The sequence below is a fragment of the Triticum dicoccoides genome, chromosome 1A (assembly GCF_002162155.2).
Source record: "Triticum dicoccoides isolate Atlit2015 ecotype Zavitan chromosome 1A, WEW_v2.0, whole genome shotgun sequence".
In the NCBI taxonomy this organism is placed as follows: domain Eukaryota; kingdom Viridiplantae; phylum Streptophyta; class Magnoliopsida; order Poales; family Poaceae; genus Triticum; species Triticum dicoccoides.
Window position 1 is genome coordinate 598,920,787 of NC_041380.1, and position 13,227 is coordinate 598,934,013.

Sequence of the window (13,227 nt, forward strand, 5' to 3'; positions counted from 1 at the left end):
TCGGCAGCGGGCAGCAGACATTGATTCAGTTTGAATGCACAGTGGTCAATTCCTGTAAATTGTTTAGACATGAGAATTTAAAATTTTCCATTTAAATTTACAATGTAAGAATGTTTATAAATTTTGAATTTTTTACGTGAGCATTATCTATAAAGAATAGTACTCCATAATTTTTAATCCTATGCTGAACAATACCAAGTTATGATCAATTTTTACGAATATAATATATTAGACGATATCTTTCATATAGTTACAATAATACAATGATAATATGCTGCTATAATTAGTTATAAGTGCCAAAAGGAAGACTAGGCTTCCAAAAAAAAGGGATTCAAATTTTGAATACACAGTGGTCAATTCCTGGCCCCACCCCTGCTCCAAGCCACCCCGTCCCCAATGCGGGCCTCTGGAGGCTGGACGGCCACGTGATGCACGCGAGCGGGGAGCGGCCGGCGACTCGTCTGACTCCCCCAGGTCCGCCTCCCTCGCCGTCGCCCCTTCCATCCATCTATAGAGATATAGAGATATCAGAACCTCATCACTTGTTTATTGTAGTGGACTGAATACTCATACCACTGTGGTTGCGGTTGAACCTGCTCAATCTGTGGTGGTTGGCTTCCTCGTCATCCTCGCCCAATTCACAACCACAAGCACATAAATTTTATCACAAACCTTATCAAAGAGACGGAAATAGGAGGCCTTCCATGTTTTCTTGAAGAGAAGGGAGCAGAACACCACCCAGAGGCCAACCACAAAGCCCACGCTTAACCCGAAACAGAAGGGCATCGCTTCGGATCCCTCTTTGCTCGCTGTGAAGTGGCTTTCTGCTGTGTGGTTTCCTGGACAGCTCTTCTGAAGAGGAGGTCCGCAGAGGCCTGCGTTGCCAATGTACATGGATGCGGGGTCGGAAGGGTTGAGTGTGTCAAGCTGGTGCCCCGACGGTATCCTTCCTGATAATTCGTTGTAGGACAAGTTCAGATAGCTTAATGATGTTAGATCGGATAAGCCCGGAGGGATTTCGCCAGAGAGCTGGTTGCTGGAGAGGTCAGGTGATTCCAGTGAGTGCATGGAGCCAATGTTCTCTGGGATTTTTCCGGTCAAGTGGTTCAAAGACAGATTCATATTCACTAAACCTGCTGCAGGACCTATGCTTTCGGGGATATTTCCAGTTAAATGATTGCAGGATAAATCAAGACTCACTATGTCTATGAACCGACCAATATATTCGCGCCCTTGCCCTTTTGTGACTACAAATATGCTAGCGATCATAGCATACTCATACCCACCACCAGGATGTTGGGGGTCATCTACTACAGTAATGCCATCATCTACTGTAGCCATGTCGCTGGAAGTGCTGGATGGGTAATCCCGAGCTGCTAATTCTGTGGTCTTGGTCACGCCATCCATGTTTAATAGGGATCGAGGTATAGTACCTGAGAAGTTGTTGTGTGCTAGGTCCAAATATTGGAGATATCGAAGTCCTCTAAGCTGGGTGGGTATATAGCCAGAAAACATGTTGGACCTGAGGCTCAGAAATTTCAGCTGTGGTAATTTCTCTCCAATCCAAGGTGGTATACTTCCAAAAAACCTATTTTGCCCAAGATCAATAAAAGTTAGTTCTGGGCAATTCTGTAATATCAAAGGGAATTCATCCGAGAGGCTATTGTTGTTGAGCCTCAGAGTTTGAATTGACATCGACGATGATATCTCAGAGCTTGAATCACTATCCATAGAAGCTATGTTTGATGGCACCGTTCCTGAACTTGACGCCACATTTTCTGAACATCGAGGGAACTGACCTGTTATCATATTGTTTCTAATGTCAAGCAGTGTTAGTAACTTCATTTGGCATAACGATGCCGGGATAGTGCCCGCGAAATGGTTGTCAAATAGAAGCAATCTGTCTATGAGTAATGGCCATCTGACATTTAATGGCAGAGCCCCTGACAGGGAGTTTCTTGAGAGATCTAAAGTCGTTATATTCTGAGGCAGCTGTTCTACCGGACCAATGAACTGATTCGAGCTTAGATCTAAGAAACTGGTGTCCATCTGTCCAAGAGTAGCTGGTAATGTGCCACTGATGTTATTGTTTGAGGTCCAAAACGTCAGCCTTTCTAAACACAGTCCAAAACCAATCAGGCATGGTATCAGCTATGCTGGCATTGGACATATAAAGGTAGGAGATATTCTTTGGTGATTTGAGCCACTGAGGAAATCTCGGCCCAAGATAGCATGATCTTAATCCTAGTGTGAGCAATCTCCTTGGAGGGATCCAGTCAGAGTTCAGCTTCATGGTAAAGGAATTTCCAGATAAGTGCAGCTCCTGCAACTCTGTAAGCTTGGAGAAGTGCTCTTGAGTGATGAGACCATCCATCTGATTGTACCCTATGTTCAGGTAAATCAGGTTAGAAAGCATGCCTATCGCAGTGGTCAGAGGTCCTGTAAGCTTGTTGAAACTGAGATCAAGAGTGCTCAAGCTAGTCATGTGGCTGATCCAATCTGATGGTGAGCCAGTTATGTTATTGTGGCCCAGATGCAGCTCCTGCAACCGACTCCATGAACATTTCGGTAACCTCTCGATGAACTCCGTCACGTCCCCTTGAACATCATTATATGCCAATTCAAATATTCTCAGGCTGCAAAGGCTGGTCAGTGTGTCTGGTATCATTCCCTTTATATGGTTCTCCCTCAGCTTAAGGACTTCAAGTGAGGTCAAGTTTCCCAATTGTGCAGGAAACACACCATATATACCGTTGAACTCAAGGTTGAGATATTTCAGGCTGCTTGCGTCCCAAACCCAGCTAATAGCGTCAAACTGCATTTCAATGGAGTTCCGATAGAGGTCGAGGATCTTGAGCCTGGTGAGATTCGAGCGAGGCATATAGTGGTTTGTCGTATTAAGCGAACATGTTGATAGCCTGAGGACCTCAAGAGAGGACAGCATGTTCACTGTGTCAACCCAGCCTATCACGGCGCTGAGGTTCGCAAAACTCATGTCAAGATGCTTGAGCAAAGAGAGCTGTGACAGCCACCGGAGATCTTCTGAGTACAGACCATAAGATCTCAGATCAAGGTATCGCAACCTCGAGAGGTTGCCAAGCTGATGGGGCACCGTGCCAGAAAAAATCAGGCCCGAAAGGTTGAGGTATCGCAGGTCACTAAGAGACCCTACGAAGTCTGGGAGGCGGCCTTGAGGCCCGGTGAGATCGTAGTTCCCACCAAGGTCGAGGTGTTGCAGATGCTGCAGGGTTTTGAGAGAAGAACTGATCTCACCTTTCAGGGAAGACCGGATGTACCGCGCATGAAGGTCAAGCTCAATGACATGGCCGGTCATGTTGCTGCACCTGATGCCCTCCCACTGGCAGCAGTCCTGCCCTCGCCACGACGAGAGGAGGCGCTCCGGGTCGGCTGTGATGCCGGCTTTGATGGACAGAAGGGCCTCCCTCTCCCTTGCGATGCATCCTCCTCCATGCGTCTTCCATGAATCAGGTTTGGACCAACCTGCTGTGGTTTGTGTGAGCAGGAGCAGGAAGACTGCAAGTGCAAGCATGGTGGATTGAGATCTCAGAAAGAACCAGCTCATGTTCTTCTTAGGTAGTGCTAGTCCTGTTTTGTTGTACAATTGGTGTTAGTGGTGTTTATAGTGTCAGGTGAAATGTATCTCGTTGCTGAATTTAATTGTTATTGATATTATAGGAGCAGATTGCATGTTCAGTCAACATCTGATATGACAAGGATATTGTGATTTTTCAGCATTGCATTAACTGCGGTCAAACTGATTGTGGAACAGGGAAGGAAAAGAGAGCGTTCAGCAGGATTGACCCCATTTTCGTCCTAGCTGCTGGAGTCAATGGCTAGCTGTTCATTTCATACAGTCTAGTCACGTACAGTATATGCGGTTTGTTTTCAGTTTTCTATGTAACGCAGAATACTTACTGTAAAGTTAGTTTGTTAACGAAGATAAAAAAATATTTAATCATTTGCCTCCACCTGTAGGGCCATAGAAAAAAAGAAGGCAAAGCCAAATAATGTTGCTGCCCAGGAAAACATCTTGGAACAAGGTCCTAGCGCTATGCCGAATGTGTCCAAAAAGGAGGATCAAGGCAAAGGTAGCATTGTCAAAAGTAAACTGAAATGCATCTCATTGTCAATTTAATTCTTGTTGACATTAGAGAGCAAATTGCATGTTTGGGTCTACATCTCATACAGGAACAGTGGCCTGAACAATTGCAACTTTTCAGCATTGTATTAATTGCGGTCAAATCAAAAGTTGGAACAGAGAAGAAAAGAAAGAAAGCATTCAGCACTTGCGACTTTGCGAGGATTCACCACATCCACATGGAGGGAAGAGGGTACAAAGAGACAGTTTGTGTTAATTATCTCCCTGTCATGCTAGAGTTCTAACTGTTCTTTATTAGGTACAGTTTAGTGACTTTAGTCGTATGTATGCAATTTGTTTCCTTGCTGCTCCACTCTCCGCGTAACACAAATTATTTACTGTAAAGTTAGCTTGTCGATGAAGAGACAAAATGGTTTCATCATCCAACCCTGCTATGTACCATTAACTTGCAGAATAATGGCCATCTCTGATTCCGTCGTCAAGAAAGAAGAAACACAAGGTGAAGAAACATAATGTTGATGCCCAGGCCTTCAAATTTGAGAAAGCAGGTACCGGCGTAACGGACATAGAAACCAGAAAGCAAAATGGCCGAGATTCCCCAGCTAAGACGGCACCCAGAAAACAGAGGATCAGACAGAAACAGAGGATCTTGCCCCTGCTTTGTTGTGTTACTGGTGTTGGTGGTGTTCATTCATAGTGTAAGGTTAATGAAATGTAGTAGTAGTGTATCTCATTGTCAAGATGCGGTGGCCTGGATATTTGTATTTTTTTCGAGCATCATATTTAATTGCGGTCAAATAAAAGTTGAAAGGTGGAACAGATTTAAAAATAAATAAATAAAGCATTCAGCAGTTGCCAGGGTTGACCACATCCACGGTCCAGTGTTGTCTCTCTGTCATGCGAGAGTTGGTGGAGCAAATGGCTAGCTCTCATCAAGTATAGTTTAGTATGTATGTGCAGTTTGTTTGCATTCCACTCACCATGTGACACAAATTATTTACTGTAAAGTGTAGTATGTATCATTGACAATGCCAACACGAGTTGATCTTTCTAGCTTCCTGACGAACATGGCGCTTTGATGCAGTTGCCGTGAGAAGAATGGTGGCTGTGCCGTAGGCTTTATTTCTTTCTATCTGTGATGATGCATCATTACATAGGCTGTAATGAACGATCTTGTGGAACTCGTTGTGCCTTTGTTGTAGAAAAACACAAATTATTTATTGTAAAGTTATTTTGTTAATGGAGAAAAAGATTGTAGTTGTTTGCCCCTGCCATATATATTTGCAAATGGAACATGAAGTAAAGGATGATTATATGGTGAAAATTAAGTGATTTACTATGCATTTATAGGGTGCAATGCTAGAACCTTTTTTCTAGGGAGCGCCAGGTTCTACTCCATCCTTCCTAAATATAAGTCTTTGTAGAGATTTCACTATAGAGACTACATTCGGATGTATATTGACGCCTTTTAGAGTATATAAGTTCACTCATTTTGCTCCGTATGTAGTCTATAATGAAATCTCGTAAAAGACTTCTATTTAGGAACAAAGAGAGTAGTTGATTATCTCATACATTGAAGTAGTTGATTATCGTCCCCCAGCACCTGGCCCCAATTCCACCCCCGCACCAAGTATGCGGCCACCAACCTTCGAAAGAAAGGGTGGGAAGTCCTCTGCTTCCCCACCACTGCACAAACCCTATCCCCATGGCCACCAGTGAGCACGATCAGATCTGGACACGCGTGAATCCCAACCCAACGATCACCGACCACCAACTATAGCGGCAGCCATCAATCCCAAGATCGAGCCCCACCCTATTTTGCGGCTGGATTTGGACAAGGCACCGGCCAGCACCACTGCGCCCACCATGCCCCACTTGGGTAGAGGGCAAGCACCCCGATGGTGCACAACCACCAACCTGGGGAAGGGGACAAGGTGGCGGATCCCACACCCCCAGGCGGCGACCACTAGTGGGCATGAAGAGGCATCCAACCAGTCGACATCAACCCGCTCAAGCCCAACTAGGGTTTGGGGCATATGTCACCCCTAGAGAGGAGGAAGACGAGAAAGGGAGGGGAGAGAGATGAGGAAGGGGGTGATCCCACCACCACCAACCACCGAGAACTTTTCCCAACGATGCGCAAATGACAACAAGGGGAGGTGGAAGATGGCGAGAGGGCCAAGTGGGGTTAGAGAATCTCTAAGCGCCCCCCTACTGCCCCATATGTCCGGGCGGCCAGCCCGGGAATATCAGGGACAAAACAAATGCCACCCAATCGGATGCCCTATACCCAGCTGATATATATGGGCTATTCGACACCCATCCAACCCAGCTCATATGTGGGACGGATCTGGGGCCACCGAATAAGCCCGAGCGGGTATGCCACATCGGACCCACACAAAAAATCGCCCCAAATTGACCAAATCGTTCGTCCTTACCCCCTCCCCCCCGCGCGCACGTCTCCGTCGTCGCCCTCCTTCGTGTCTGTGCCATTGACTTCCTATTCCACCCTAGGTGTTGACACCCGCTTTGCCGTCAGCCCGCCGCCATGGACAATGGCACAGAGTCTATGGGGGGGGGGTACCAACCGTTGGAAAGGAAGTGGAGACTATCGCCTCAAGGATCAGTGTCGACGGAAGTGCGCCCGCAAGAAGGCCGAGAAGGAAGATGTGATGAATGACATCGTCAACATGTAATTCATCTTTGTTTGATGTTTTGGGCATCATCAGGCCCTCAAAAAAAGAAGGTGAAGGCAACAGGACTAGCATTCTCAAACCATGAAGATGTCTTTTGTGTAAAGCTTTGGTTGGCCATAAGCATGGATCCTATGTGTGGAACCGAGTAAAATGGCTCTAGGTATTGGCAAAAAAATCGACACGCGGTACCATGAACACAAGCACTACGTGGATCCACACATGCAATCCATATCACCGTAATGAGGGCTCTGGCCAACGTTGATGAACCACCTTCCAAGGGTGCATTAATAATTTTGCTGTTACTATGCGCAAGTGCCAAATATGCATCAAAGTGGTGTTGGACTCGATAGCCATGTAGGTTTTGTTTGCTTCATATTGTTCATCATCTTTCTTTCTTACTTTGTTTCTTGCATTGTGTTCATGAGTGTTTTTTTCTTGATAGATGGGGTTGGCGGACACTTTGGACCATGAAATTGAGAATAAGCCATTCACCATGTCCTATTGTTGGGCGCAATAGAATGGGAAATTGAAAGTGATGGCCTTCGATTCTCTCCCCTAGTTCGATGTCTAATTCTCGGCTGCCTACATGTACACCATCCCTAAGATAAAGCAGACGAGACTGAAGAAGCGTCTCCCATGGCTGTTCTGAGTGAAATCAACAAGAAGGGACAAGATGGTGCAGGCAAACCACCACGAGGCAGAGTTGTGCCTGGCCTACGACGTTGGCGAGCCATAGGGGGAGTTGCTTGTGTTTTTTTGTGACAGAGAGGGGGGCACCCGATGGTTGCTGCAACTGGCAACCTGCGATGCTGCGAGCTACAACCGGTACGGGGGCACTGCTATAACGGTGGCCACAAGCGCTGACGATTTGCACCCGATGCCTGGCGCTGCTAAGATGTAGATGGGTATTGCGATGAATCTTGGCGGCCATCGGCAGCAACCACCCAGATGTTGTCGGGCCTTGGTGCAACGTGATGTTGCGACGAGGGGGGGGGGGGGCTGCTATCGTGCCTCGTCGGAGCTGCACGCGCATGGTGGGAGGCGGAGATGTGCACGTTGATGTCGCGACTAAGAGGCAGGCGGGATTTTTTTTGTTCATGTGTTGACCAAGCATGGGCATTGACCCTCTCCATGCAACGGCTACACGGCGACCGATGGGGTGCTTGCGCTAGTCAATTGACACATAGCGCTCTCCAATTATTTTAGTCTGGTTGGAGATGCTCTAACATGCACGCGCCAAACCAAGCCAAAAGAAGGGAGAACAAAAAGCGAACGAAGCACGGTATACGGTTGCAATATAAAAAATTTCACATATTACGATTTAATATTTATACACACAGAAATTGAAATGAGAAATTGCGATGCCAATCTATTATGTCTTCATAATTTTGGGTGACCTTCTTTTTTTTTTGAGCGTAATAACTTTATTCCTCAAATAATAGCAAGATCGTTTACATAATGGTGGAGAATAAAGTCAGGGACGATGGTCTCCCACTCTTCTGATTTACTAATGCTGAAACAGTGCTTTGCTAAACTATCCGCTATCAAGTTTGCCTCTCTAGTACAATAATCAAAACTGATAGAAGCATAATCCATTGACATGAGGGAGCATTCTGCTATGATTGGGACATCCACTCCCATGTAGGCATTAGGATCAGATATGGCCTCCAGCACAGTCAAACTATCAGACTCGATGATAAGCTTCATACAACCTAGTTTCGCTGCTAGGTACAGACCACATCGAATAGCAAATAATTCAGCTGAACCTGCACTAGACACATGTGGTAGGACATGAGTTGTTGCCCCCAGAAATTTGCCATGGTCATCTCGTGCAACAGCTCTGCAAGCTCCTGTGAACTTATCCTCATGAAATGATGCATCGACATTGATTTTTACAACTCCCGCACTTGGCTTCTTCCATACATGATCAATCCTACGTATAGGCTGGTTTGGTGAATGAGCACGAACAAAATTTGTGGCAAGTACTTGAATAGAAATAGCTGTTTGATTCGGTGTCTGTACTGTCTCCCATCTTGTACGTTCCTTCTTTGCCACCAAATGAACCACATGGCCACCAAAATAAATTCGGCTGTTGGTATGGTATGTGTCACTGTGCGCAGCCGAATCAATATATCTAGGGTGATAGAGCCGGATCGGTCTTGCCGAGCGGCTTGTTCAATCACCTCCGATAGTCCTAGAGCAGTCCACACTTCAGATGCACGGATACACGTAAATAGACAGTGCTGGATATCCTCTAGACCAATTTTGCACAGCGGGCATTGCGGGATCAAGGGTACATGTCTGCCTGCGAGAACACCGTAACATGGTAATACCCCCTTTAATACTTTCCAGCCAAAATGTTTGATCTTCCCTATGGCCTTTTTTGTAAGTTGTGCTAGTACTTATTTCGCAAAAAAAAAAAAAGTTGTGCTAGTACTTGACTCCTATGGCCCCGCACACTGACACACACACACACGGGCCACGCCCACCCCGTACCCTACGCGCAGCTCTGGAGGGCGGCCGTCAACGTGATGCGCGCGGGCTGGGCGGGGCCGGCGATTCGTCGGCTACCCCAGGCTCGCCTCCCTCGCCGTCGCCACCACTGGTTTCCGTCTGCTTGCCTCCCGAGCTAGAGTTCCTGACCGGGCCTGCACTCTGCTTCTGCTCAAGGTATTTTTCTAGCACTCACAAATCACAGGCTGCAATAATCCCCACATATATTTATGCTCTCTTTGGCCACTAATACAATTATAGAGTACATAGTGGTAAATAGACTACTATTTCCTCTGTAAACTCAGGGAGTACTACAAATTAGAAGCATCAGGAATGCAATCAGTGTCTGTAACAACATTGTTTGATTACATGAACAAGTAATTCAGTAGTAGCAGCTTACTGCGTTTGTCTCCACAAATCACAACCTCGACAGGACACTTGTTGGAGATAATGCACTGAATTGCATAGTAGTACCACTGGTTGCAGGTAAACCTGCTCAATCTGCGGTGGTCGCCTTCCGCCTCATCCTCGCCCAATTAACAACCACAAATACATACATTTTATCACAAGCCTCATCAAACAACAGGAAATAGGAGACCCTCCATGTTTTCTTGAATAGAAGGGAGCAGAACACTACCCACAGGTCAACCACGAAGCCGACGCTTAGTCCGAAACAGAAGGGCATCGTCTCGGATCCTCCTTTGCTCTCTGTGGGGTGGCTTTCCGCTGCATGGTTTCCTGGACAAGTCTTCCGGAGAGGAGGCCCGCAGAGTCCAGGGTTGCCAATGTACATGGAGGTGGGATCATCAGGGTTGAGTGTGTCGAGCTGGGGGCCTGACGGTATCCTTCCTGATAATTTGTTGTAGGACAAGTTCAGGTAACTTAGCAATGTTAGATCGGATAGTCTCGAAGGGATTTCGCCAGAGATCTGGTTGCTGGAGAGATCAAGTGATTCCAGCGAGCGCATGGAGCCAATGCTCTCTGGGATTTTTCCAGTCAAGTGGTTCAGAGACAGATTCATGCTCACTAAACCGGATGCGGGACCAATGCTTTTGGGGATATCTCCAGTTAAATGATTACAGGACAAATCTAGACTCACCATGTATATTGATTGACCAATATATTCTCGTCCTTGCCCTTTTGTGACTACAAATATGCTATCAATATAATAATACGCAAATCCACCAGGAACATCGCCATCATCTACTGCAACAATGCCGCTGGAAGTGCCGGACGGAATATCCCGATCTGCTAATTCTGTGGTTTTGGTCATGCCATCCATGTTTAGCAGGGACCGAGGTATAGAGCCTGAGAAGTTGTTGTGTGCTAGGTCCAAATATTGGAGATGACGAAGTTCTTTAAGCTGGGCAGGTATATAGCCAGAAAACATGTTGGATCTGAGACGCAGATATTTCAGTTGTGGCAATTTTTGTCCAATCCATTCTGGTATGCTCCCAGAAAACTTATTTTGCCCAAGATCAAGAAAAGTTAGTTCTGGGCAATTCTGTATTAACAGAGGGAATTCTCCAGAGAGGCTATTGTTGTCGATCCTAAGAGTCTCAATTGACATAGATAGTGGCATGGTAGAGCTTGAATCACTATCCGGAGAGGGCGTTGCCATTGCTGAACTTGATGTCACATGTTCTGAACATCGAGGGAAGTGACCTGTTATCATATTACTTCCAATGTCAAGATATCTCAGGGACTGTATTTGGCATAACGATGCCGAGATAGTGCCTGTGAAGTAGTTGTTAGAAAGAAACAAACTCTCTATATATATTGGCCATAAACTCAATGGTAGAGGCCCTGACAGAAAGTTGCTTGAGAAATCCAATTCAGTTGTGTACTGAGGTAGCTGTTGTACTGAGCCTGTGAATCGATTCGAGCTTAGATCTAAGACATCAGCTCCCATTTGTCCAAGAGTAGCCGGTAATTTGCCACCAATGTTATTGCTGGAGAGGTCCAAAATTTCAGCCCCTATAAATACAGTCCAAAACCAACCAGGTATGGTATCAACTATGCCAGTACCAGACATATAAAGGAAGGAGATATTCTTCTGTGATTTAAGCCATTGAGGAAATCTCGGCCCAAGATAGGATGATGTTAATCCTAGTGACTGTAATGTGAACGGAGGGATCCAGTCAGAGTTCAGCTCCATGGTAAAGGAATTTCCAGATAAGTGTAGGTGCCGCAACTCTGTAAGCTTGGCGAAGTGACCTTGAGTGATGAGCCCATCCATCTGATTGTAGCCTAGGTTCAGATAAATCAGGTTAGAAAGCATACCTATCCCAGTTGTCAGAGGTCCTGTAAGCTTGTTGAATCTAAGATCAAGAGTGGTCAAGCTAGTCACGTTGCTGATCCAGCCTGACAAGGAACCGGTTACGCTGTTGTGGCCCAGACGCAAGACCTGCAACTGACACCATGAACATTTCGGTAACCTGTCGATTAAAACTGTCACATCCCCTTGAACATCATTCCCTGCCAGTTCAAATATTCTCAGCCTGCAGAGGCTCGTGAGTGTATCTGGTATCATTCCCTTCAGATAGTTACCACTCAGCTGAAGGACTTCAAGTGAGGTGAAGTTTCCCAAATGTGCAGGAAACATGCCATATATACCGCTATACTCAAGGCTGAGATATATGAGGCTGGTTGCATCCAAAACCCAACTGATAGCCTTGAACTGCATTTCAATTGAATTGACAGAGATGTCAAGGATCTCGAGCATGGTGAGATTCGAGCGGGACACAAAGTGGCCTCTGCTATTAAGCGAACATGACGATAGCCTGAGGACCTCAAGAGCGGCCAACTTGTTTACTGTGTCAACCCAGCCTATCACAGTGCTGAGGTTCAGATAACTCATGTCAAGATGTTTGAGCAAGGAGAGACGTGGCAGCCACGAGAGATCTTCTTGGTGCAATTCTTTAGATAGACCATAATAAGATCTCAGAGCAATGCTCAGATCGAGGTATAACAACCTCGAGAGGTTGCCAAGTTGATGGGGCACTGTGCCAGAAAAATCAAGGCTGGAGAGGTTGAGGTACCGCAGGTCACCAAGAGACCCTAAGAACTCCGGGAGGCGTCCTCCAGGCCCGGTGAGATCCTCATTCCCGCCAAGGTCCAGGTGCTGCAGATGCTGCAGGTCTTTCAGAGAAGAGCTTATCTCACCTTCGAGGGAAGACTGGTCGTCCCGTTTATGGAGGTCGAGCTTGATGACATGGCCGGTCATGTTGCTGCAGCTCACACCCTCCCACCGGCAGCAGTCCTGCCCTCGCCACAACGAGAGTAGGCCATCTGGGTCAGCCGTGATGCCGGCTTTGATGGACAACAGAGCTTCCCTCTACCTGGCGATGCATCCTCCTCGATCATGGGTTGTGCTCAGTGCTTCTGGCTTGGACCACACTAGTGTTGTGGTTTCTGTGAGCACGAGCAGGAAGACTGCGAGTGCGAGCATGGTGGATTGGGAGCTGAAAGTGAAATGTGTTTCGTTGTTGAACTTCATTGTTTGAGGAGCAAAGTGATACGGCAACAGGTATTATCGCAGTCAAGAAGATGCAATGGCCTAAACAATTGCAAATTTTTACTGTGGTATTAGTGCGGTCAAATCAAATCAATGTTGGAATGGAGAAGAAAAACGAAGCATTCAACACATTCAGCACTTGGCAGGAAAGAGGATCTACCGGGTCAAAAAGAGAAAGGAAAAGGAAAGAGGACATAAACAAACATTTTCCTTTTCGTAGTGCTTCAGACCCTTCAGTCCTGTGTTATGCGAGTACAGTTGAGTATGAATGTGCAGTTTGTTTCCACTCCACTCACCGTATAACATAAATTATTTTACTGGAAGTTAGTTTGTTCACTAAGAAAAAGGAAAGCTTTAATCATTTGCCCACACTATGTATCATTGACAATGCCGACACATTG

At 46.2% G+C, this 13,227-nt stretch overlaps 2 pseudogenes; both read right to left on the reverse strand.

Moving 5' to 3' along the window:
• Positions 1-320: 320 nt before the first annotated feature.
• Positions 321-3,690, reverse strand: LOC119294654 (annotated as a pseudogene).
• A 6,115-nt stretch (positions 3,691-9,805) lies between these two features.
• LOC119356866 lies at positions 9,806-12,808 on the reverse strand (annotated as a pseudogene).
• Positions 12,809-13,227: the final 419 nt, after the last annotated feature.